Source organism: Coenobita brevimanus, chromosome 72 (assembly GCF_032717465.1).
Source record: "Coenobita brevimanus isolate Jiangsu-jjx chromosome 72, ASM3271746v2, whole genome shotgun sequence".
Taxonomy (NCBI): domain Eukaryota; kingdom Metazoa; phylum Arthropoda; class Malacostraca; order Decapoda; family Coenobitidae; genus Coenobita; species Coenobita brevimanus.
In genome coordinates, this window is record NC_137025.1 from 3,175,001 (window position 1) to 3,197,500 (window position 22,500).

Genomic DNA, 22,500 nt, shown 5'->3' on the forward strand with positions numbered 1-22,500 from the left:
CCCTCCCCTCATCCTCTCCCCCTGCCTTCCCTTGCCTCACTCCCGTCTTCTCCTTCCTTCCCCTCCCCCTCCCTCTCATCCCTCTCATTGTTAGGTTATTCTCTACGTTTACTCTCTCTCTCTCTCTCTCTCTCTCTCTCCCATCACTGTATTGTGCCTACTCATTGCCTTGTATGCATCCTTCTCTCCCCCCTCTCTTTCCTCCCTATCTTCTCTCCTTCTCCCTTCTTCCCTCCCCCTACGCCCTCTTCCCTTCTTCCCCCTTCCCCACGCTCCATTCTTCCCTCCCCTTCCCCCTCCTCCCTCCCTCTCCCCTTCTCACGCCTCCCCACCTCTGAATTAGTGACCTGGATTGTTAACTCGACGGTTGCTTGTTCTATGGGAAGATTAGGTCTCAGCAGAAATTGGGAGTCAGTCGTAATGAGCCACGTGCAATTAATAGGCAGTAATTTAATCTCTCTCTCTCTCTCTCTCGCCCCTTTCTCGGAACTCCTTAATCTCCCTCCTCCTCCCCCTTGCAGTTCTCCTCCCTCCTTCCCTACTTTCCTCCTCCTTTCCCTCTCTCCCACCTACTTTACCAGCATCCCTTCCTTTCCTCCTTCCTTCCTTCCCTCCCTTCTCTCCTTCCTTCCTTCCTTCCTTCCACCCTTCCCTTCTCTCCTCCCTTCCTTCCTTCCATCCTTCCCTTCTCTCCTCCATTCCTTCCTTCCATCCTTCCCTTCTTCCTTCCTTCCCTTCTTCCTTCCTTCCTTCCATCCCTTCCTTCTCTCCGTCCTTCCTTCTTTCCATCCATCCCTTCTCTTCTTCCTTCTTTCCTTCCTCCATCCATCCGTCTATAAGTTTTCTCCTTTCTATATTCCTACCTTCCTCTCATCACCTTTTCTTTCCTTTCCACCCCTCCTTCTTCCCCGCTTCCATCTTCTCTTTCTCCTTCTGTCTACCCTCCCTCCCTTTCTCCTTCCCCACCACCCTCCTTCCTACCCATCCCAGACCTGCCTTACCCTTTGCCTACCAAACACTTTCCTACCTGCATGACACTCTCCCTCCCTCCAGTGTTCCTCCCTCCTCCATCTCTCTCCCTTCTCTCCCTCTGTCTCTCCCTCCCCCGTTTCCTCCATCCTTCCACCTCTATCTCTCCCTTCCCCGTTTCCTCCATCCCTCCACCTCTACATCTCCCTCCCCCGTTTCCTCCATCCCTCCACCTCTATCTCTCCTTCCCCTATTTCTCCATCCCTCCACCTCTACCTCTCCCTCCGTTTCCTCCATCCCTCCACCTCTCCCCACTCTTTCACCCCACCTGCCACCTCCCCTACGGCATGGTTCCTTAGGCGTTTCTTGGCCAGGTAAGGGTGGTAGCTAGGTCAAGAGAATTAATATTAATTCTCTTGACCTAGGGTAGTAGTATCGAGGCTGAAGAAATGTCATGAGAAACACAGTGGGTAGCAGGTGGAACGGAGAGAGAGAGAGAGAGAGAGAGAGAGAGAGGCTGGTAGGTGGAAAGGTAGGAAAGGGAGGGAGAGAAGGATGGAAGGAGGAAGGAAAGAATTTAGGTTGTATTGCAGCGAGGGTGTTAGTGAGGTGATGCTGTTAGATAAGGAGTAAGCAGGTGAGAAAGACAAAGGTAAGCTGTAGGGTAAGCAGGTGGCTGGTGAGGTCATTTGTAGGGCAGGAAGAAAGGTAAACACGGATGCAGACGAAAAATCAGCAGGTAGGCAGGTAGGGTGGGTGGCAGGCAGGGAGGCACACACACCGAGGGAGGCAGTGGGGGAGGCAGACAGGGTAGTATGAGGGCAGGCAGAGAAGGAGAGGTTGGAGATAGGCAGGAAGGATTACAGTGGATATGCAGGGTGGTAGAAAGGGAGGCAGAGGAGGGGTAGGCTAAGATAGGACAGGGGAAGGTAATTACAGGAAGCAGGGTGGTAGGGAAGGAGGGAGGGAGGGAGGAAGGTAGGGAGAGAGAGAGAGAATCAAGGGATGAGTAAGTGTGGTGAGCATGATGACCTAGGTTGGCCCGGGGGTTAGGTGACCAGGATGTGTATGTGTGTGTGCTGACCCACTAATTTTGTCTCTCTCTCTCTCTCTCTCTCTCTTATTTTATTATCCCATCCTGCTTACTTTCCTCTCAGTAATAGTAGTAGCAGTAGCAGTAGTAGTTGTAGTAGTGGTAGTAATAGTAATTGTTGTTGTCTCAGGTTCATTTTAATCTGAACCCAGTGGACTGCAGGCTGAAAGTGCCCCTCTCCTGCAGTCCACCATCCTCCTTTTGGGGGATAGGGAGGGGGGATGAGGGACGTTCGTGTAGCCAGGCAGCTTCACCATCCGCTTCTATCTGTGCCACCACTTGAAGGCGTCCCTCAGTAGCACCCGGAGTTAGAGAGAGAGAGGGAGAGGGAGAGAGAGAAGTGGATATAACTGGAATGCAATGACACTGGACCTGAAATAACCAGACTGAGAGAGAGAGAGAGAGAGAGAGAGAGAGAGAGAGAGAGAGAGAGAGAGAGAGAGAGAGAGAGAATCAGAGATCTTTTTTCTTTCACTCAGTATTCAATTTTTGGAAAATTAAAAAAAATTCCCTACTTCATAGACGGCATTCATTTTCACTTTTTTTTTTTTTTTTTTTTTGCCGCCAGACGATTTTATTCTGATAGATGTGGCCTTGATGCACTTCTTCGTGACCAGGATGGATTTTCTTAGTTGACTGAATCTGTACAGTGCCAGTATGATGATATGAATTACTTCGTCCTCGGTGTGAAAGGGCTGGTGTTATTGGTATTTGTGATATTATTATTATTATTATTATTATTGGTATTATTATTATTATTTTTGTTATTATTATTATTATTATTATTATTATTATTATTATTATTATTGTTGTTCTTGTTTTTGTTATTGTTATTATCATCATCATCACTACCTTTTGCTTGCATTGGTGCTTGAGTCTGCATTTATCATCATCATCATCACCACATTTCCAACCTTCCTTCCCACCTATAGACGGAGTGAGGCAAGATCCAAAAACAGGGAATGGAAAAAGGAGGCCAAGATAACTGAAAAAAAAAAAAAAAAATACACAGAAGGAGCCAAAAATTACAACCCACTTAGACAGTAAAGGGAAATACCAGTAAAGTAACTCAGGTAAAATAAGAAGGTAAATCACAGGTAAAAGTAAATACCAGGAAAGTAAAATAGGATAAGGTAAAGTAAAGCAGACCTGAAATAATGGGGTTTGTTTTGTTTTATCTAGTTTGAGTGTTTAGTGCGTCCGCTGTGAGTTTAAGATTTTCTGTGTGTGGTTTGTGGCTTGGAAATGATTGGTGCTGTTTTATTTATGTGAAAAGTTGATCTGTTGTGAGATAGATAGATAGATAGATAGATGGTTGGAGAGAGAGGTATATATATATTAGAAGTGGAGGTGGGTGAGTCAGTGTTGTGTGGATAAGTAGTTGATGATTCAGGTGAAGTATTATGTTGATGCAGGTGGTAATTATTGTGGCGGATGGATAGATTGGAAGCGACAGGTATTAGTGTGCCTTATACTTATTGATTTATTTGATAGAAAGGTTATTATTGGTCTGTGGGATATGAGTGGCGATTCACTTAGAGGTAAATACAGACTGTGATGCCACGAGTTATTAATAGCCAGGTGAAGGTGAACCAGGTAGACCCCGTCCTTACCTCTGCCACCCTGTCCTCACCTGCTGCCTCGGCCTACAGGTGACGGGCAGGGCAGGGCAGGGAGGGTATAGGGGGTGGTGGGGGAAGTGGTAGGCAGTGGTCACCTCCAGGCAGGTCATATATGGCAGGAAAGGTCAAAATAAATAGGAAAAGTTGAAGAATTTTGCCATGTCGAGTCTTGGCGATGTGAGGCCTAGTTAGGGTATAAGCCACTTCAGGTCTATATTGATTTTGCTGTGTGTGTGTGTGTGTGTGTGTGAGAGAGAGAGAGAGAGAGAGAGAGAGAGAGAGAGAGAGAGCGGTAGCTTCCCCTCGCGTCGCCGGTGCAAGGGCTTTGGGCGATTACACTGATGATGGCATAGTGTTGTTATTTTTTTTTACATTATCAAGGCTGCTCTAGGCGTGTGTGTGTGTGTGTGTGTGTGTGTGTGTGTGTGTGTGTGTGTGGATGCAGAACTCGAACACACCTGGTCCCCCCACCCCGCCCCCCCTCTCTCTCTCTCTCTCTCTCTCTGTTTCTTCCTTTTCATATCCTCCTCCTCCTCCTTCTTCTTCTTCTTCTTCTCTTCTTCATCACGTGCAGGAGAGGGTGGAGTCACGTGATGTACACCTGAAAGACTCACACGGTGTACACGTGAGGGAAAAATGTACACACGAATCACATCAACGCGTACACGGAGGCCTAAGCCAGTTCTGTTACCATCATTAACCCCTTCACTACGAGCACGTCCATTTATATATGTATTTAACTATTTATTTATCATTATATTTATTCTGATGTTTAATTATTTATATATTATTATTTATTTTATTTATTGCTAATGAGGGACGATTTTTGCACAATTTAGAGGAGACGTATCATAGTATAAGGGTTGATTTTTTTTATATCTTTGACTACAACTGGTGACCCGGTTCTAAAAAAAAATAATAAACTCGCCTGAAGTAAAAAAAAAAAAGATAAAAAATGGTTAAAAGTTGGTTTATTAATTCTACCTAAAGATTAAACTTCCTTTTGTGTGTGTGTGTGTGTGTGTGTGTGTGTGTGTGTGTCGTGAATGGACGTTGGGCCCGTCAAATGTACAGTAGATGCCATTATTCACTGACCTGATGTAGTGCTTCCTTCAGGTGACTCTACACTGAGTGGCAATGCAGATTTTTTTTTTTTTTTTTTTTTTTTTTTTTTTTTTTGTCGCCCAGGAAATCGTTCTCTGTGTTTTTCGGTAGCCACATGACCAAACAGACGCCTGTGGTTTAGTGGGTTAAGGTGGTTCAAGCGGATGAGGCCCGTAGGAGTTTGTACAGGAAGGGGAGATGGTGTTTATGGCTCACACAATGCCGCTCAGGGATGGGCGAGGCTGGTCACCTTCGCCCCAAGTGTCGGTGGTTAGTGGAATAGCCCCGGACCCCTACGCTAGTGATGGGACCAAAAAAAAAAAAAGAAAGAAAAGATAAAAGAAAAGGATTGGCTAATAGGTGGATATTATTGATGTTATTATTTTTTTTTTTTTTTTTTTAATAACAGAACGGAGGAAGGAAAAACAAATGGAGAAAAAAAAAATCCATACACCAGATTACTGGTGTCCTCTGTTCATAAAATATCTGTAAGAATTAGACTTGAACAGTTGTAGGTTGAAATTTGGAGGAAAACAACTCTGGGGAAGCGAGTTCCAGAGAGATGCAGTTCGGGGAATGAAAGAATTCTGATAGGCAGAAGTTCTGCAATGTGGTTGAGTGACATTCCAGTCATGAGCGTTACCAGATGCCCGTGTAGCACGAGGGAAGGCATGGAGAGGTGGCACCATGGACGCAACTTCGTCTGAGCATTTGCCAAAAAAATATCTGTAAAATAATGCAAGGGAGGCAACATTCCTTCTTACTTGCAGGGGAGGTAGTTTATATGTAATGGCAGGGTTGTTAATGATTCTAACAGCTTTATTCTGAATTTTGTCTAGTTGTCTTAATGCAACCTCTCCACAACCATTCCACAAGGGTGAGCAATATTCAAGCTGAGAGCGCACATGACTCTTATAAATTATAGCTAACTGCTCATCGGCGAAGAAGTTACGGACTCTGTACAATAATCCAAGTTTCCTTGAGGCGGTTTTAGCAAGTGATCTGACATGAGAGGTCCAGCTGAGGGCACTGTTAAGTGAGACACCAAGAATTTCAATACTTTTGGAGATGGGAATATTAGTAGCACTGAAGGTAATGTACGAATCTGGCAATATCTGTCTATTAGTAAACTGTATATATTTAGTTTTACTAGCATTAAAAGAGACAAGGTTGTTTTGTCCCCATTCACTGATTGTAGATAGATCTTGATTTATGGAGATGGCTGTATTGAGTTGAGAGGTAGAGATATTAGACTTTGTAAATGGATGTCTGAGTGTGAATGAACTATGTAGTGTTGAGTCATCTGCATATGAGTGAATGGGATTGTGAGTGACAGATAAGAGATCATTAATATGAACCAGAAATAGGGTTGGCGCCAGAACTGATCCCTGTGGCACGCCGGCGTTAATTGAGTGGAAATTCGAATATACATCATCTACTTTTACTCTTATTTTCCTGTCACTAAGATAAGAAGAAATCAAAGGAACAAAAGACGTTAGTCCATAGCAAGGAGTTTGGACAGCAGGGAACGGTGCCATACTCTGTCGAAAGCTTTAGAGACATCAAGAGCTACTGCATGAGTTTCTCCAAAAAGATCAATTGATTGATGGATGGTATGAGTTAAGAGATTGAGTATGTCAATGGTGGATCTTTCGTGGCGAAAACCGTATTGTCTATCATTAATTAAGTTGTTGGATTCAAGATGTTTAACAATATGCTTATTAATTAAAGTTTCAAATACCTTACCAAGAGAAGATGTGATAGCTATTGGTCTGTAATTGGAGGGGTCAGACGAACTTCCTTTCTTCGGAACTGGGTGGATATTGGCTTCTTTCCATGAATTTGGGAATAAAGAAGTACGTATGCATAGTCTGAATAATTTAGCTAGGACAGAGGCAAGTTCAGGGGAACACTTTTCAAAACAATTGGCGGAATTCCATCTGGACCTGGAGCTTTGTTGGTAGGTAAATTGTCTAGGATGGATTTTACAAATCTTGTCTGTATTTTAAGTGGGGCAATTTCGGGAGAATCAAGTTCCAGTACTGAGACATTCTGGCTGGTATCATCTATGGTAGAGTTTCTTGCAAAGGTACTAGCAAAGATATCTGCTTTCCCACGTGGGTCATTTGTAATATTGCCATCTGAAGATTTTAGTGGGGGAATGGAAGATGACTTGTTAAAGTTATTATTGAAAGAATTAAGAGTTGACCAGAATATTCTGTTGTCATTAGGGTTGTTAAGTAGTTTTGATGCTTGCTTTTGAAGAAAGTTTGATTTAGATAGATTTAATACAGCTTTTGCATGATTTCTAGCAATTTTAAATTGGGAGAGTGATTCAGGTGTTTTTGATTTTAAGTAAGAGTTATATGCTAATGACTTTTGGGCTGTTGCTCTGGCACAATTGCCATCAAACCATTTTGGAGAGTTTGATCTTTTAGTGAATTGTTGACTTGGTATGAATAAATCCATACCAGCTAGTATTAAGTCACAAATGTGGGACTGGGTAGAATTGGGATCACTAGAGAAGAAAGACTGCCATGGAACATCAGCAAGAAAATTTCTAAATCCATCCCAGTCTGCCCTGTCAAAGTGCCATCGGGTCACCCTGACAGGTTCGGAATGGGGAGATGTAGGAGGGTTAACTAATGAGGCTTTGATGAGATTGTGGTCAGAGGATCCAAGTGGTGACAGTACCTCTATCCTGTATTGATCTGGATTATTTGTCAAGAATAAATCCAAGAGATGGGCATTATGGTCAGGATTATCAGGTATTCTGGTTGGTTGCTTTACCAACTGGGTGAGATTAAACGATTCCGCAAACAGCTCGCATTCCAGACCAGCGTCGTCAGTCCGGGCAGAATGCAATAACCATTCAACATTGTGTATGTTAAAATCACCCAAAATGGTAATTTCATTGCCAAGGGCAAGGTCAAGGTTACTCAACTGAGTGGATATGGAATCAAATACACTGGGTTCCGAAGAAGCATTGGGGGAACGATAAACTACACAGATATATTTGGTAATGTTTTGGCAATTTAATTTATATAATGAGTAATCAAAACTGGATGAAGTGAAGTTTAAAATAGTGTCAACTGCATATTGGGATTTGATATAACAACAGGTGCCGCCCTTGTTTCGAAAGTTTGTAAGGAGATGGTAACCTGGAAAACAAAATGGAGATATATCGGTAGAGGGTGAGATTTGTGGTTCTGTGAGGAAAAGGGCCAAAGGGGATATGGACTGAAGGAAAAAATGAACTGAGTTTAAATTTGTGGTAAGGCCGCGGATGTTGGTAAAGAATAAGGCCGCACCGTCACCTCTTTGCCGATGAGCATTCCCGGAAATAGCAACAGTCGCTGCTGGCACAGTCGCTTGATAGCGACCGGGAGGACCCTGTGCCTCCAGCCCTACCCTGCCGGTGGTGGCAATCCGAGATACCACCTCATTTGATTGTGAGATTGCGTATGATGTGTAGTTGTAATTCGAGAGTTGAACGAAAGATGAAACGAGTGAAACTTTTTTGTTTTTTCTGGGAATTGTTGATTGTTTTTCTTTCGAGTTTTCATATATTTTGTCTGTCTGATTTGTACCCAGGTCATTTTTATATCATGCCTTGGGATTAGGAGTCGAAGGCATTTTTAAGTCAACCTAGGTCTCTTTAGGTCATGTCAGATTAGGTCCATCATAGCGACTCGGGTCAGTAATATAAGTTCAGATCCTCCTTATGATAGTGTGATCCTATTAGCCTTATCGGTTCTTCGTAAAATGATAACTTGTGGACAGTCAGGGTAGTGGAATTGATAACCCAGAGGTGGAAGGCGAGAAAGAGACGGAGGTTAAGATGGAGGGATGAAGGTCGCATATGTGGAGAGATGGGATTGAGGAGTAAGGGTAGAAATAGATGGGGGAGTTCTGTGTCCTTCAGTGGAGAGTCTCGGTAAAAGCAGAGAAAAACAGGAGAGTTATTTGTCCTTCATTGGTGTGTCGGTTTGTTGTTGCTGATGATGTTGGCCAAATACCAGTTGCCTACCTGATTTCTTGCAAGCCTGGAGTGAAGGGCAGGAGGTAGGACTGGTTGGTGTGTGAGTCCCCAGAGGCAGGTGTGGTGTGGTGTGGTGTGGTGGTGTGTGATGTGGTGTGGTGTGGTGTGGTGGTGTGTGATGTGGTGTGGTGTGGTGTGGTGTGCTGGATTTTGCAAGAGTAGGGTTGCTTAGGGGTACCAGTAGTTTAGATAGGTAAGTCGGTGTAGGTGATTGAGACGGTGCAGGGAGTTGATAGTGCCTGTGGGGTGCTGCTTGTGGTAGGTGATTGGTGTGGCAGACGGTTAATGTGGCAGACGGTTGGGATGGATGTGGCTGAGGGTGATGCTGTGTGCTTGAAAGTGTGGTATGTGGTTTTGTGTGGTAGAAGTGTGGTTAGTGCGACGAGTGGTTTTAGGGATGGTGGGCGGTTTGTGTGGGGTGTGTGGGTTAGGATCTGTGTATAATAGTGTAGGTGTAATACTTAAAGGTGTTACAGGTGATTGGGGGAGGGGTCTTAGGTGTAGTAGACTGTTTGCATGGAGTTGACATGAGCTGTGTTGTTGTGTGCTTAATAGTGTAGACAGAGTGCTTGAAGGTGGACATGATTGACGTTTTGGTGTGACAGAGTGTTTGTGTGGAGGTGACTGAATGTGTAAGGTAAGTACTTGAAGGTGCGACAGGTGGGTGGTAGGATAGGAATGGTTTGGTTGGGTAGTCGGCTTTGGTGGAGGTGGTTAGGGCGGCTCCGAGTGCTTGATGTTGTAGTTGAATTGCTTGAAGGTGTGTCGGGTGTCTGGTGCTAAAGGACTGCTTTGAATGTGACACGCTTTTGCAGGGATGTGGCTAGGAAAGTGTTTTGTGTTTGACTGTGTAGGTGTATTAGGTGTGGCCGGTGGTTAGTGTGGCAGGGAGGTATTTGAGGGTGTGACACAGACGGTTTTAGAGACCTAGAGAGGGTCTGTGTCCTTGATGATTTATGTGCAATGCTTGAAGGTGTGGCAGGTGGAGAGCGTAGAAGAAATTAACTGAGGCATTCTTTATCCCTGACAGTGTTGGTGATGCAGCTGTTCTGTGTTGATTGGGGGGGAGTTGGCAGACGTGTTATTGTAGTTGGCGTGGTAGTCATAATGGTGGTTTTAGCAGTGTTGATTGTGGTTTGGGAGGTTATTGTGGTGATTTTGATTGTGGTATTTCGGTGGTGATGCTGCCTGTGGCTGTGATTGTTGTAGTAATTATTCCAAACATGTGCTATATATATATATATATATATATATATATATATATATATATATATATATATATATATATATATATATATTAATGTAGATAGATAGTGATGGTTTTGATATTGGCGATTGTAGTAATAGTGGTGTGGAAGTGGCAGTTGTGGCAGCGATGACTTCAGATACATAATCTGGCAGTGGAAGTGGTGGTGGTGGTGGTGGTGGTAGTTGTGGTGCTGGCTCCCGATTTATGTATTGTGGTAACGGTGCCGGCTGACCCCCTCTCTCCAGAGCTGGATAGAATTGTCTTTTGTAGCAACACCATAATATTACAGACATCGTTGTGCCGAGTCAGGTAATGGAGCCAATATTCGCCCCCTCCATTACCAAAAGTCTCTCCTGAACAGCATAACATTGTCTCTCAGTTACAAAATAAATAAATAAATAAATAAATAAAAATATAAATAATAATAATAAAATGAGGGGTTAGAGCCTTGTGGGAATAACCTCTAACCATTGATTACTAGAGGCTTCTTCTAAGTTAAATAAAATAACTAGCAAGAAGAGAACTAGTACATGGTGTCCCTCTGAGTCCTCTTGTTTACCAGTCGTAGCATAATTGTGATGGATATTTTAAGCTGAAAAAAAATCGTATGGAGGAGCAAAAAGAAAGTTGTGAATCTCTTTCTTGTGAATCTTCTGTTTACGAAAAATATCTACTAAGCTATAATAATAATGATAATAGTAATAATGATAATAATAATAATAATAACAGTGATAATGATAGTAGTAGTAGTAGTAGCAGTAGTAATAATAATAATAATAGTAATAATAATAATAATAATAATAATAATAATAATCTTAGGACAAAATGAGCAGTGCATCCTCTCGCTCCTCATCCCGTGTGGGGCGATTGGACGAAAGGTGGGCCAATCAGACCGTAGACAGTCTGTAGTGGGTGGAGCCTCCTGTTGTGTGGGGCTAGGTAGATAGGTAGTAGAGGGGTAATGATGACTGGGTAGATAGATAGATAGATGGATATAGATACCGGTATATATTTAGATTGATAGGTAATTGTTTTATAGATAGGCAGGTAGGTAGGCAAGAAGGGAGGTAGATATATAGTTAGATTGATGGATAAATAGATAGATAGCTAGATGAACAGATAGATAGATAGATTGATAGATATACAGAGAGATAAATAAATAGATAATATGAGTTGGTCATGTTCTTGGCGTCTTGGAATCATTTTAGAAAACATTGATAAATAAAAGATAGAATAAATAAGTAACTAAATAATGTTCATAGCCTTGTTCTCTCAGTTCTTGGTGTAACAGAAGAACAGATCAAGTTCTTTGGGGTACAGGGAAGAACGAAATCATGAACTTTTGAGAATTGTTGCAGCGGGCACTGATCTTTTGTAACTATATTAATATTACACAGGTTCAGTTTCGTACAGTCCCAGATTTCACCCCTTCACCCTGAGCACGTCTTATACAGTGTTTTTTCCTTGTCTCCATTTCTCGCCACACACACACACACACACACACACACACACACACACACACACACACACACACACACACACACACACACACACACGTTCCTACCTTTGTTTCGTCGCTGCCTCCTTTTCTCTCCTGTTTCCCTCCATCCTTCCCTGCCTTTCAGCCGTTCCCTACCTACTTACCTACCTACCTACCTCCCTACCTACCTACCTCCTTACCTACCTGCCTACCTACCTGTGGCCGCATTAAGCAGGTGAGAGACATGTCAGGTGGTTTTATCTGCCCAAGTTAACCTGCCCTACTTACCTTGCTCATTCTCTCTCTCTCTCTCTCTCTCTCTCTCTCTCTCTCTCTCACACACACACACACACACACACACACACACACACACACACACACACACACACACACACATTCCTCAGCTCATTATTTTTTTTTACCTATGCATTTAATAATTTCATCCTTTATTATCACTAAAAAAAAAAAAGAAAAGAAAAAAAATTACACCAAACCAATTTCCAAGTCCTGTTCATCCTTATAATTTCTTCTTTCTGTTTCTCTGTCCTTATTCTTCCCCTTGTCTTTCGGTCATAAAATTATTCACCTCTGCTCTTTCAGTGTCATCTTTCGTATTTATTTTCCCCCCCGTCTCTTAATTAGATCAGGTGTTTTTCCTAATAATAATAACTAGATTTGTTATTATATGCTTTACATGTTTTCTCTGTAGCTTCCCAAAGTATCGTGCATTACTGTTCGTATTATTGATTTCAGTCCTAGTACGTCTTGAAACTTGATTATTTTTACTTATATTAACTTAAAAATAACATTCTTTTATCATAACTTGGATGTATCGTTTTTTTTTTTTGTAAGTACTAATTTGTTTCGTCCCGTCTTGAAATTATTTGTACAGTCGCCTCAAGAAGTGATGGCAGAGTCTCCGTAAGTTTCCGTTCAGCGATACTGCGCGGAGGGAACAGTGACCGAAGCATTCTGAAACCCCGCCATCACTTCTTGCGCTGACTGTACAACCAACATTTTATGATCACACCCTCGACATTGACTGGGTTGATATCAGTGGCATTTGTGGCAGTGGTGTTCTTATCTGGAAATATCTTCAGTTTCGTCCTTTGCCTCCCTATTTGGTCCTCTCCATTTGCACTTACGGCTTTCGCTCTACGGCTTTCGCTCTTCTTGTAAAATGTGCTGACTCTCTTCGTGTTATTGTTCTGTGTTGACTTTCTTCGTGTTATTGTTCTGTGTTGACTTTCATCGTGTTATAATTCTGTAAAATTTATCGACATCTTGCCTCCGTCTTTCCTCTTCCGTACTCCAAGCCTTCCCTCATATCGGCCAACGTTGTCTTCTTATAGATATTGTTTTGTGCCTTTTGTTAGACTTATATTTACCAATTTAATTACAGAATGTTCCAGCTTCCTAATATGTACTCTGTTTGGTGCATGTACTTGAAGACTTGAGTATATCTTTTGCATAGTCTGACTGCTGTTCACACTATATATCTATCTCTGTTTGTCTGTCTATCTACCAGTATGTCTTTCTCATTCTGTCTGTTTATCTATCTGTCTATCTATGCACCACAGCACCGTCGACAACAGCTGTCTCTTTGCAATAAATATCCTGGTGGAGTGACCTGATCTTTTTCCCTCTCTCTCTCTCTCTCTCTCTCTCTCTCTCTCGTCAAGGGGGGAGGGGGGACAATATCCTATTAGGTCGATTGCCATATCCATCATCCACTCAGAGGTCGCCTTTATGGTCTCATTGGTCCCTCTGGCTCCATATAACCTCACAGGAGAGAGAGAGAGAGAGAGAGAGAGAGAGAGAGAGAGAGAGAGAGAGAGAATGATGAGCGTGGGAATGAGGTAGGCTGAAGAATGAAGACAGAAGATGATGATGTGAAGTGACTGTGGGAAGTGAGACTAGTTACCCCTTCGCCAACGAAGATGGATGGAGGTTATGTATTCAGCCGTGTCTGTTTATATGTCTGTGCCCAAGATATTTCAAAAAGTTGTTGTCTAATTTCGATAATATTTGGTGGAAAGGTGAGCAGCGGGTCAGGGAAAAGTTGATTAGATTTTGAGGTGGATACGGATCGGGATGCGGGTATAAATCATAATTATTACTGGCATTGGTGGAGGTATCTGGTTCCTGGTTTTGTATAACGGGGCAGACCGACACCATAGAATTAATTGACTATGTGTGACCGTAAAAGTATTCGTCTTGTAGGAAAGAGGTATTACAGAAGTGAATCTTATTTGTTTTTTATGAGAGTGTTAAGTATGGGTGAAGTTGACTTGAGGTTTGCGCCAAGGAATGAGCTGGAGAACTGAGTGAGCATGGGGAATGAAGAGACTTGAGATTGTGGAGTGAAATGAGCTTGGTGGGTAAGAGTTAAGACTTGAAAAATGAGGCGAACTTGAAGAACAGGAACATTTGGGGAGAGAGAGAGAGAGAGAGAGAGAGAGAGAGAGAGAGAGAGAGAGAGAGAGAGAGAGAGAGAGAGAGAGAGAGAGAGAGATGGAAATAAAGTGACATGAATTATAATGATGTAACAGAATCAGCAAAGGATGTGACATGAGAGAGGGAGATGAGCATGAGAAATGAAGGGAAGGACGTGAGTTTGGGAAGTAGTCATGAAGTAGAATATGCCGTGGAAATGAGTGAAATGAAAAAAGTAGAGGGTACCAAAATCCACTTAGGACATGAGCTGACGAAGGAAGTTGAGGAGTGAGCTGATTTGAGCTGAGAAAGACATGAGGTAGGGAAATGGCGTCACTTAAAATTTACCTTTAGAAATGAGGTACCATAAATAAGGTAAAAATAATAATAATAGTAATAAACAAATAAAGCGTACTGGTAGGATATAAAGGTGAGCTGAGTGAGGTGAAGAAAAGAGATTGAGCTGAATTAAGAGCTGACCTGGAGAGAGCCTAGAGGATGTAAACTGGGCTCCTATTAGTCTATTTTTTTTTATTCAGGTTTGTAACGGGGCTTCTGATTGGCTGATTCTCCTCCCTCGCCTCCACCAATCAGAATTCAGTATTTTTATGGAGGATTGTCTTTCTCTTCTTCTTTTCGTCTCCTTCTCCTCCTCTCTCTCTCTCTCTCTCTCTCTCTCTCTCTCTCTCCCTCAAACCCCCATCACTTACCCCAATCCTCATTACCCATTTTTTCCTCTCTCCCCCTTACTACAACCTCCACCAGGCCTCTTCAACTGGCTCTCCTTGACTTAAGCTCGTTACTATATATATTTAGCCAAGATAATATTCCGTGGACGATATTTTTTTCCCAATATTCTCACCAAAAAGAGTAAGAAGTGGCGTGGGGCAGCATTTTCATGGAGTTAATGTGCTTAATTTTATCTCTTCCTTTCCTAGATCGCTTTTTGAATTCGGCATAGTAATTTCCCTTCGTATTTTGCTTATCTTGTTTTTATTTAATAGATGTGAAGATTAAATAAGAGAGTTTGACGGTGTTTTATGGAGAAAATGTCGCTATGTAGTTATAATAGGTACATTTTCTCTCACAAGGGATGGTTTGTTATGGTTTTATGTGTTTTTATTTTAGTGTTTTTGTTTACGTCTCATGCCTTCAGTGTTTTTTGTTTACGTCTCAAGATTTCAGTTTTTTTTTGTTTACGTTTCATGCTTTCAGTGTTTTTGTTTACGTCTTATGCCTCCAGTGTTTTTGTTTACGTTTCATGCCTTCAGTGTTTTTGTTTACGTCTCAAGATTTCAGTGTTTTTGTTTACGTGTCATGCCTTCAGTGTTTTTGTTTACGTCTCAAGATTTCAGTGTTTTTGTTTACGTCTCAAGATATCAGTGTTTTTGTTTACGTCTCAAGATTTCAGTGTTTTTGTTTACCTTCAGTGTTTTTGTTTACGTGTCAAGCCTTCAGTGTTTTTGTTTACGTTTTATGCCTTCAGTGTTTTTGTTTACGTCTCATGCCTTCAGTGTTTTTTGTTTACGTGTCATGCCTTCAGTGTTTTTGTTTACGTCTCAAGATTTCAGTGTTTTTGTTTACGTTTTATGCCTTCAGTTTTTTGTCCATAATACGAGGGTTTTTCTTACACATTCGACGTGACATTCAACAGTCTGCTCTTACCCAACTGGAGGCACCTTTCGCATTTACGCATCCCCCCCTTGACACACAAAAAAATCAGTATGGATATTGTGATTATAGTTAGATATCACACCTAAACCTAAAATAATGGCATTAGACAGAGTGTTTTACGATGTGGTGGAGACGCTTATGGATTTTGAACGAGATATGAAGTTCCTGTCTGCGGTTCAATTCACCTAAAGTGCAGTAGGTTGTTTAAGAGATTGCTTGATCATATTCATTGTGTAGATTATTCCCTGGCTAAAATTGCTGATAACAGTTTGGTGTCTAAAAAGTATATGATGATGAAAGAGTGGTTAGAGTGTTTGCCTAGTTAGTTGATAAATATTCTTTCCCAGTTGATAAGGCACACGCTGTTGCACGGTAAGCGTCATGTGTGTTATATTGTGCATTTGTTCTGGCCCGGGATTTGACATAGTTCAGTAGACAGAGAGAGAGAGAGAGAGAGAGAGAGAGAGAGAGTAAATACAGGTAGAGAGAGAGGACATTTTCTCAGGTAATATAGCCAGAATTATAAAAGAGTAGGAAACCAAAATAAATATCATCACGGTCAAGCACATAGACATGGGAACAAATATGAGAGAAACCGAAGCATGGAGAGCAACAGAAGAGGACCTGAACCCGCCAAGAAAACTCAGGCAAAGGTAAGAGGGCGAGGGAGAGCTGAGTGGAATGTTGCAAGTAAAGACAGCAAACACATCAAGCGTCCTAACCACCTCTCTTCATTTGCACCGCCTCAGTAATACGTCCCGTGTTGCAACTCTCGTATTTTTTATTTTTATTATTTTTATTTGTCATTAAGTCCACCATAAATAAAGACAAAAAAATAAATAAATAAAGTTCCAGGGCTGTTAAAGGCGCCTCAGAATTTCCCCTAATCTACGATATCATATATTTAAAAAAAAAAAAGGTAACTCATTTTCTTTTCTCTTTCTCTTTTTTCTTTTTCTTTTCTCTTTGTTTCTCCATTTCTCTCTTTTTTTTTTTTTTTCTGGTGATGGGGGAACGGTTCAGTTAGCGTTATCGTTCTGTATCCTGCATCATTACCTTTGCTACGCCCACCGCCACGCCCACACTGGCAGACTGAGCCGCCTCCTCAACACATAAGATACCGCTAAATACGTTTCCAGTGCAGCGCTATTTACGGACTACCCTGTTGAATACGTATATCCTAGTCACGAAGAAGTGCGGAAAAGGAGATGATGTTGACCTGTAAATCGCTGTCCTATAATATCTTCACCTTAAGTTGGCCCAGATTTTCGTCCTTTTCCACCTCACAAATCTCAATGGCAGAAAAAGACGATCCTACAGCAGTGCATCCTTTCCGTGGCACTTCTTCGTGACTAGCATCATATTTTTCGTATTAACCCATCGCCACAACGCTCAAGAAGAAGAGGTAGCAATTTTTAGGCCAAGTTAAAGTGAAAAGAGTGCAGAAAAAATATAAGATCATTATTTATCTGCCATTTTACTTAGCATATTAATTTATCAGTTATCGCCAGTGTGATTATCTACATATATGTATAAATTCGTTTTTTTTTTTTTAAAGAGGAAGAGAGGAAGTAAAAATATATAGAAATAAAAAAATAAATCCATACACCTGACTACATGTATTCTCCACTTATTAAAAAAAAAAGGTTCAGAATTAATACGTGCCAAAAGTTTAATAGATTAAGTGAAAGAAAAATAAGAACGGTAAAATAAGCGTCTGAGAGTTAGCGTATTTATAACCTGTAATTCGGACTGTCCAGAGAGAGAGAGAGAGAGAGAGAGAGGTACCCCAGCAATTTGGCAGACCTATTGGACATTGACTGAACAGGAGGAGTCTTCTTACACATGACTTCCTCTCACAAGATAATTTTTTTTTCACACTTTTTCGGGTTGAGATGCAACGGTCGAGAGAGAGAGAGAGAGAGAGAGAGAGAGAGAGAGAGAGAGAGAGAGAGAGAGGTTATTTTTGGAGGTTGAAGAGCGAGGTTGGAGGTGTGCATCAGTGCCCATCCTGCATCGTTTCTTCATTTTCTACTTCCACCGCCCATACCCGCAGACTGAGCCGGCCCCTTAAGATACAGCCAAGCGAATTTCTAGTGCTGTTAATTTTATGGACTACCCTGGACAATCCCCTGTTAACCCCTTCACGGGGATTTAAGGCTTGGGTCCTTATTCTCCCTAACACCTTTTCCGTACCGATTTATTTTCGGATATGGCTGGTGAATATCCTTTTGTACGTTATTTATGCAGAGTATGGCAGAGGTAGAAGGATTTATGTAACACAGAATAGGGCAGTAAGTTATAAGAAGCAGAATAAATCGCTAAGGAACAGGTGTTAGTGAGCTTTCATAACCGACAAGAATACGAGCCCTGGAGACTGGCCCACTTCCTTGGCAGCATCTTAAGCGAGGGAGAAAAGGAAGAAAAAAAAAAAATGTCTCCAGCCACCTCTTGAAGATGAACCGGTCCTTATAAGATGCGACCTTCACCTGTACTCAAGACGACAGGTGCAAAGGCTGATTAAAACACGCGACTCCTTAAGGTGTATTGGTCTCTTGGTGTGTGGAAGCCCGTGTGTGGATTCCTGGTTATTCTGTTTGTCTCAGTGCGTGGAAGCCTGTGTGTGTGTGTGGATTTCCTGGTTATTCTGTTTGTCTCTGTGCGTGGAAGCCTGTGTGTGGATTCCTGTGGTCATTCTGTTTGTCTTGGTGCATGGAAGCCTGTGTGTGGATTCCTGTGGTCATTCTGTTTGTCTTGGTGCGTGGAAGCCTGTGTGGATTCTTGGTCATTCTGTTTGTCTCGGTGCGTGGAAGCCTGTGTGTGGATTCCTGGTTATTCTGTTTGTCTCAGTGGAAGCCTGTGTGTGTGGTTTCCTGGTCATTACACTCGTATAATGAATGTTTAAGAATAGGTGACATAAATGAGAGTTAGGACAGGTGGAGCCACTGTGATACTGTATGTGTCTTATGCACCTGGTAGGCTATTGTCATTAGTATAGGATCGACTCTATTGGTTTTACTCTAGCCTGACCTTAAATTGCCATCTCTCCATCTTGAATACTGAGTTGTAACAATAGATTAACACCAGAATATCACCTTAGTTGCGAAAAAATGCTGTGGAAGATACGTAGAGGCCTAGTATTTTCCTTTTCTCTTCCATTTAGCCTAGAGTGGAAAGAGTTGATGTGAGTGGTGATGGAGTGGCAAGAGTTGATGTGAGTGGTGATGGAGTGGAAAGAGCTGATGTGAGTGGTGAGGGAGAGGAGAGAGTAGATGTGAGTGGTGAGGCAGGGGGACATGATCGGGTGGTGACCTGGTATTTGGATGACCTGGGCTCGGCTAGGTCAACGCCCTCACCTTCTCTCTCTCCCTCTCTCTCACCTGGCCAGCTCCTCCCCTCCCCCCCTCCCCCTTCCCCTCGCTTCTTGCTTGCTTGGCTGGCGAAGGGAGGAAAAGGGAGGGGAGAGACAATGAGGGAGGAGGTGGGGGAGCTAGGGAGGGGTAGGAAGAAGAGAGAGGGAATGAAAGGAAGAAAGGGAAAGAGAGAAGACCAGGAGGGAGGTGGGAGGTGGGAAGTGTAGGGAGGAGAAAGAGAGGGTGGGAGGATGGAGAGGTAGGGAGTGTCTTGAAGGGAGAGAGAGAGGGAGGGAGAAAAAGGGAGGGAGGGGGGGGAGCAGGGGAAGAGAGAAAAGGAGAAGGGAGAGGTAAATTGGAGAAAGGGGGGAGAGGGAGATGAAAGGGGGAAAGGTAGGGAGAGAGAGAGAGAGAGAGAGAGGGGGGGGGGGCAGTTGCTTGTGGCGAGGCGAGTTCATGGAGTCTGATCACTTGCTATTTTCTTCTGGTCTACTCTGCCTTCCCCTCCAGCCCCCCCCTTCAGCCCCCCCTCCAGCCCCCGTCAGCTCCCCTCCAGACCCCCTTTCAGCCTCCCTCCGGGCCCCCTTCAGCCTCCCTCCGGGCCCCCTCCAGCCCCCCTTCAGCCCCCCTCCAAGCCCCCTTCATAATGATAGGTGTCTGATATGAGCCAACTCTCTTAATGCTGTTGTTCCCTCCTCTTTTGCCCTCTCCACGCCCCCTCCACATCCCTCTCCACGCCCCCTCCATATCCCTCTCCACGCCCCCTCCACATCCCTCTCCACGCCCCCTCCATATCCCTCTCCACGCCCCCTCCATATCCCTCTCCACGCCCCCTCCATATCTCTCTCCACGCCCCCTCCATATCCCTCTCCACTCCCCCTTCCTACGCCCCCTCCACGTCCCCGTTAAGCCCCCCCCCCCAATGCCTGTAGAGTTCGTGGAGGTGGTTATGTATTCTCTCTCTCTCTCTCTCTCTCTCTCTCTCTCTCTCTCTCTCTCTCTCTCTCTCAGGAAGATACATAAAAAGAAGCTTATTATCGAAATCCAATAATAATCTTGTGGTGTCTTATCTTAAATCTTTTTCTTACGAACGATTTATATCTTACGAAGGATCCCCGGAAGCGAAGGGGTTAAGTAAGAATATATTTAACCTCTTCAAGATTAAATTGTTTCTTCTAAGGCAATTAATAGACCAAGAAAAGTGCAAGAATAAACTGAAATAAGTCGCCGAAATGAAGGAGTTAAGGGCTTGGTCACATTGAGGTTGGAATTGAACGTGTTGGCCAATTCGCTTATTTTTGGTGTTAAGGTTTGAGAACACCCCTGCCCGTATTGTGTGTGTGTGTGTGAGGGAGAGAGAGAGAGAGAGAGAGAGGGGGAGGGAGGGAGAGAGAGAGAGAGAGAGAGAGGTCGAGTCATGGGATCTAAGGACTTGTGACTTGCAACTTGCTTTTCAATGTTGCAGAGAGAGAGAGAGAGAGAGAGAGAGAGAGATTTGCAGATAAAGACTACACAGAGATAAGCGAAGATAGGGAGGAGGAGGAAGGAAGGAAGGGGTGAGGGGGAGAGGAGGAGGTTGGGGTGAGGAGGGGGGACAGAGTGGGAGGGGTGAGGGGGAGGGAGGAGGTCGGGGTGAGGAGGGAGAGTAGGACGGGGGATGGGGGTGAAGAAGAGCAGAGTAAGGGGGAGGTGGGGGAGGAGGTGAAGGGGAGGAAGGAAAAAGTGTGGGTGAGGGGTGAGTGGGGGAGAGGGGTGAATGGGAGGGAGGGGAGAGGGGTGAGTGAATGGGGTAGAGTGTGAGCCAATGGGGTGTATGGAAAAGGAGAGGGCGATAGATAATGTCATTATAGAGTTGTCAGAGTAGGGGAGAGGGGGGAAGGAAGGGCATGATATGGGGAGAGGGGGGGAGATAGAGTCTAAAGATACGCGGGGAGGGGGGGAGAAGAAGAGGGGAGGGAGAGAAAGGAAGGGTAGGGGGGTAGGTAAGGAGGGGAGGGGTAAGTGAGTGGGGTGGAGTCTGGGATAAGGGTTGGGTATGGACAAGGAGTGATCGAGAGAGAGAGAGAGAGAGAGGTGATGGAGGGGGGTAATATATTAGAGCGGGAGTGAGGGGGAGGGAGGGGAGGGGAGAGCCGTAGGAGGGATAGGAGGAGGCAGAGCTGAGTAGGGGGGAAGGGAGAGGGGGTGGAGAGTCGGAGAGGGGGGGAGAGGATGGGGAGAGTAAGAGGAGAAATGAAGAGGATAGAAGAGGAAGAGGAAGCAATGAGTTATTTACTTTGTTTTTAATTAAGAAAAAAAAGGAACCTAAGGATTGAGACCCACCAAAGTTCTCAGTTTTCAAGAAAGTTCAAGAAAAGTAAGAAAAGAAAATTACCTTCAGTTCATTTCGAGTTGCGTTGGGAAGATTGGAGGTCGTAGGCAAGGAGAGTGACAGATAAACGAAGACTGCAGTAGAGATAACCTGTTAATTTTTACGAGAGAGAGAGAGAGAGAGAGAGTCCATTTGGCGCTCCGTCCTTATTATTAACAGAGAAAAAAAATTAAGAATAAGAGAGGAAAGCAGAAGGCTCTCCCCAACCCACCAGACCCTCCGGAATGAATCGGAAAAGCCTGAAGGGAAATTTGACAGGAACGTTGGAAAGAAATTAAGAAAAATGTTGGTAGTGTCAACAGTAAGAAATATTCAGTAATAATTGTTGGCAAATTTAATAATCTTGTGTTTTGTATCTGTGGATGTGGTTGAGAATATGAGGAGAAATACACTGAGGTGGTTTGGACGTGTGGAGAGAATGGAGAATGAAAGACTGACCAGGAGGGTGTATGTGGGTGAAGTGGAGGGAGGGAGAGGGAGGGGAAGACCGAGGATGAGGTGGAGGGATGGAGTTGAGAGGTATTTGAGGGAGGGGGGAGTGAGTTGGGGGAGGTCAGTCAAATGGTGGGTGACAGCGACTTGGAGGCGTTTTGTCTGCGGCCACCCTTTGCGGGATTAGGGCGTCGGGCTATTGATAGGTAGATAGATAGTATTTTCAGAAGCACGCCATTTTTAACTGGTGTGAGGTGTTATTATTATTATTATTATTATTATTATTTTTGTTATTATTATTATTATTTTGTTATTATTGTCATTATTCTTACTGTTATTATTACTACCACCACCACCACCGCCACCACCACTACTACTACTACTACTACTACTACTACTACGACTACTATTACTACTACTACTACTACTACTACGATGATAACGACGACTATACCTATTTATTTATTTTTTCCAAGCCTTGTTAATAAAAAAAAAAAAACACACACCTAACCATTTCGCAGTTACATATACTAGAAAAATCTCTCTCTCTCTCTCTCTCTCTCTCTCTCTCTCTGTAAAGGAATCTTGTATTTGTATTGGTTATGACATTTGCCCCGAACCTGTTCAATTCCACTGCTCTGTGTGTGTGTGTGTGTGTGTGTGTGTGTGTGTGTG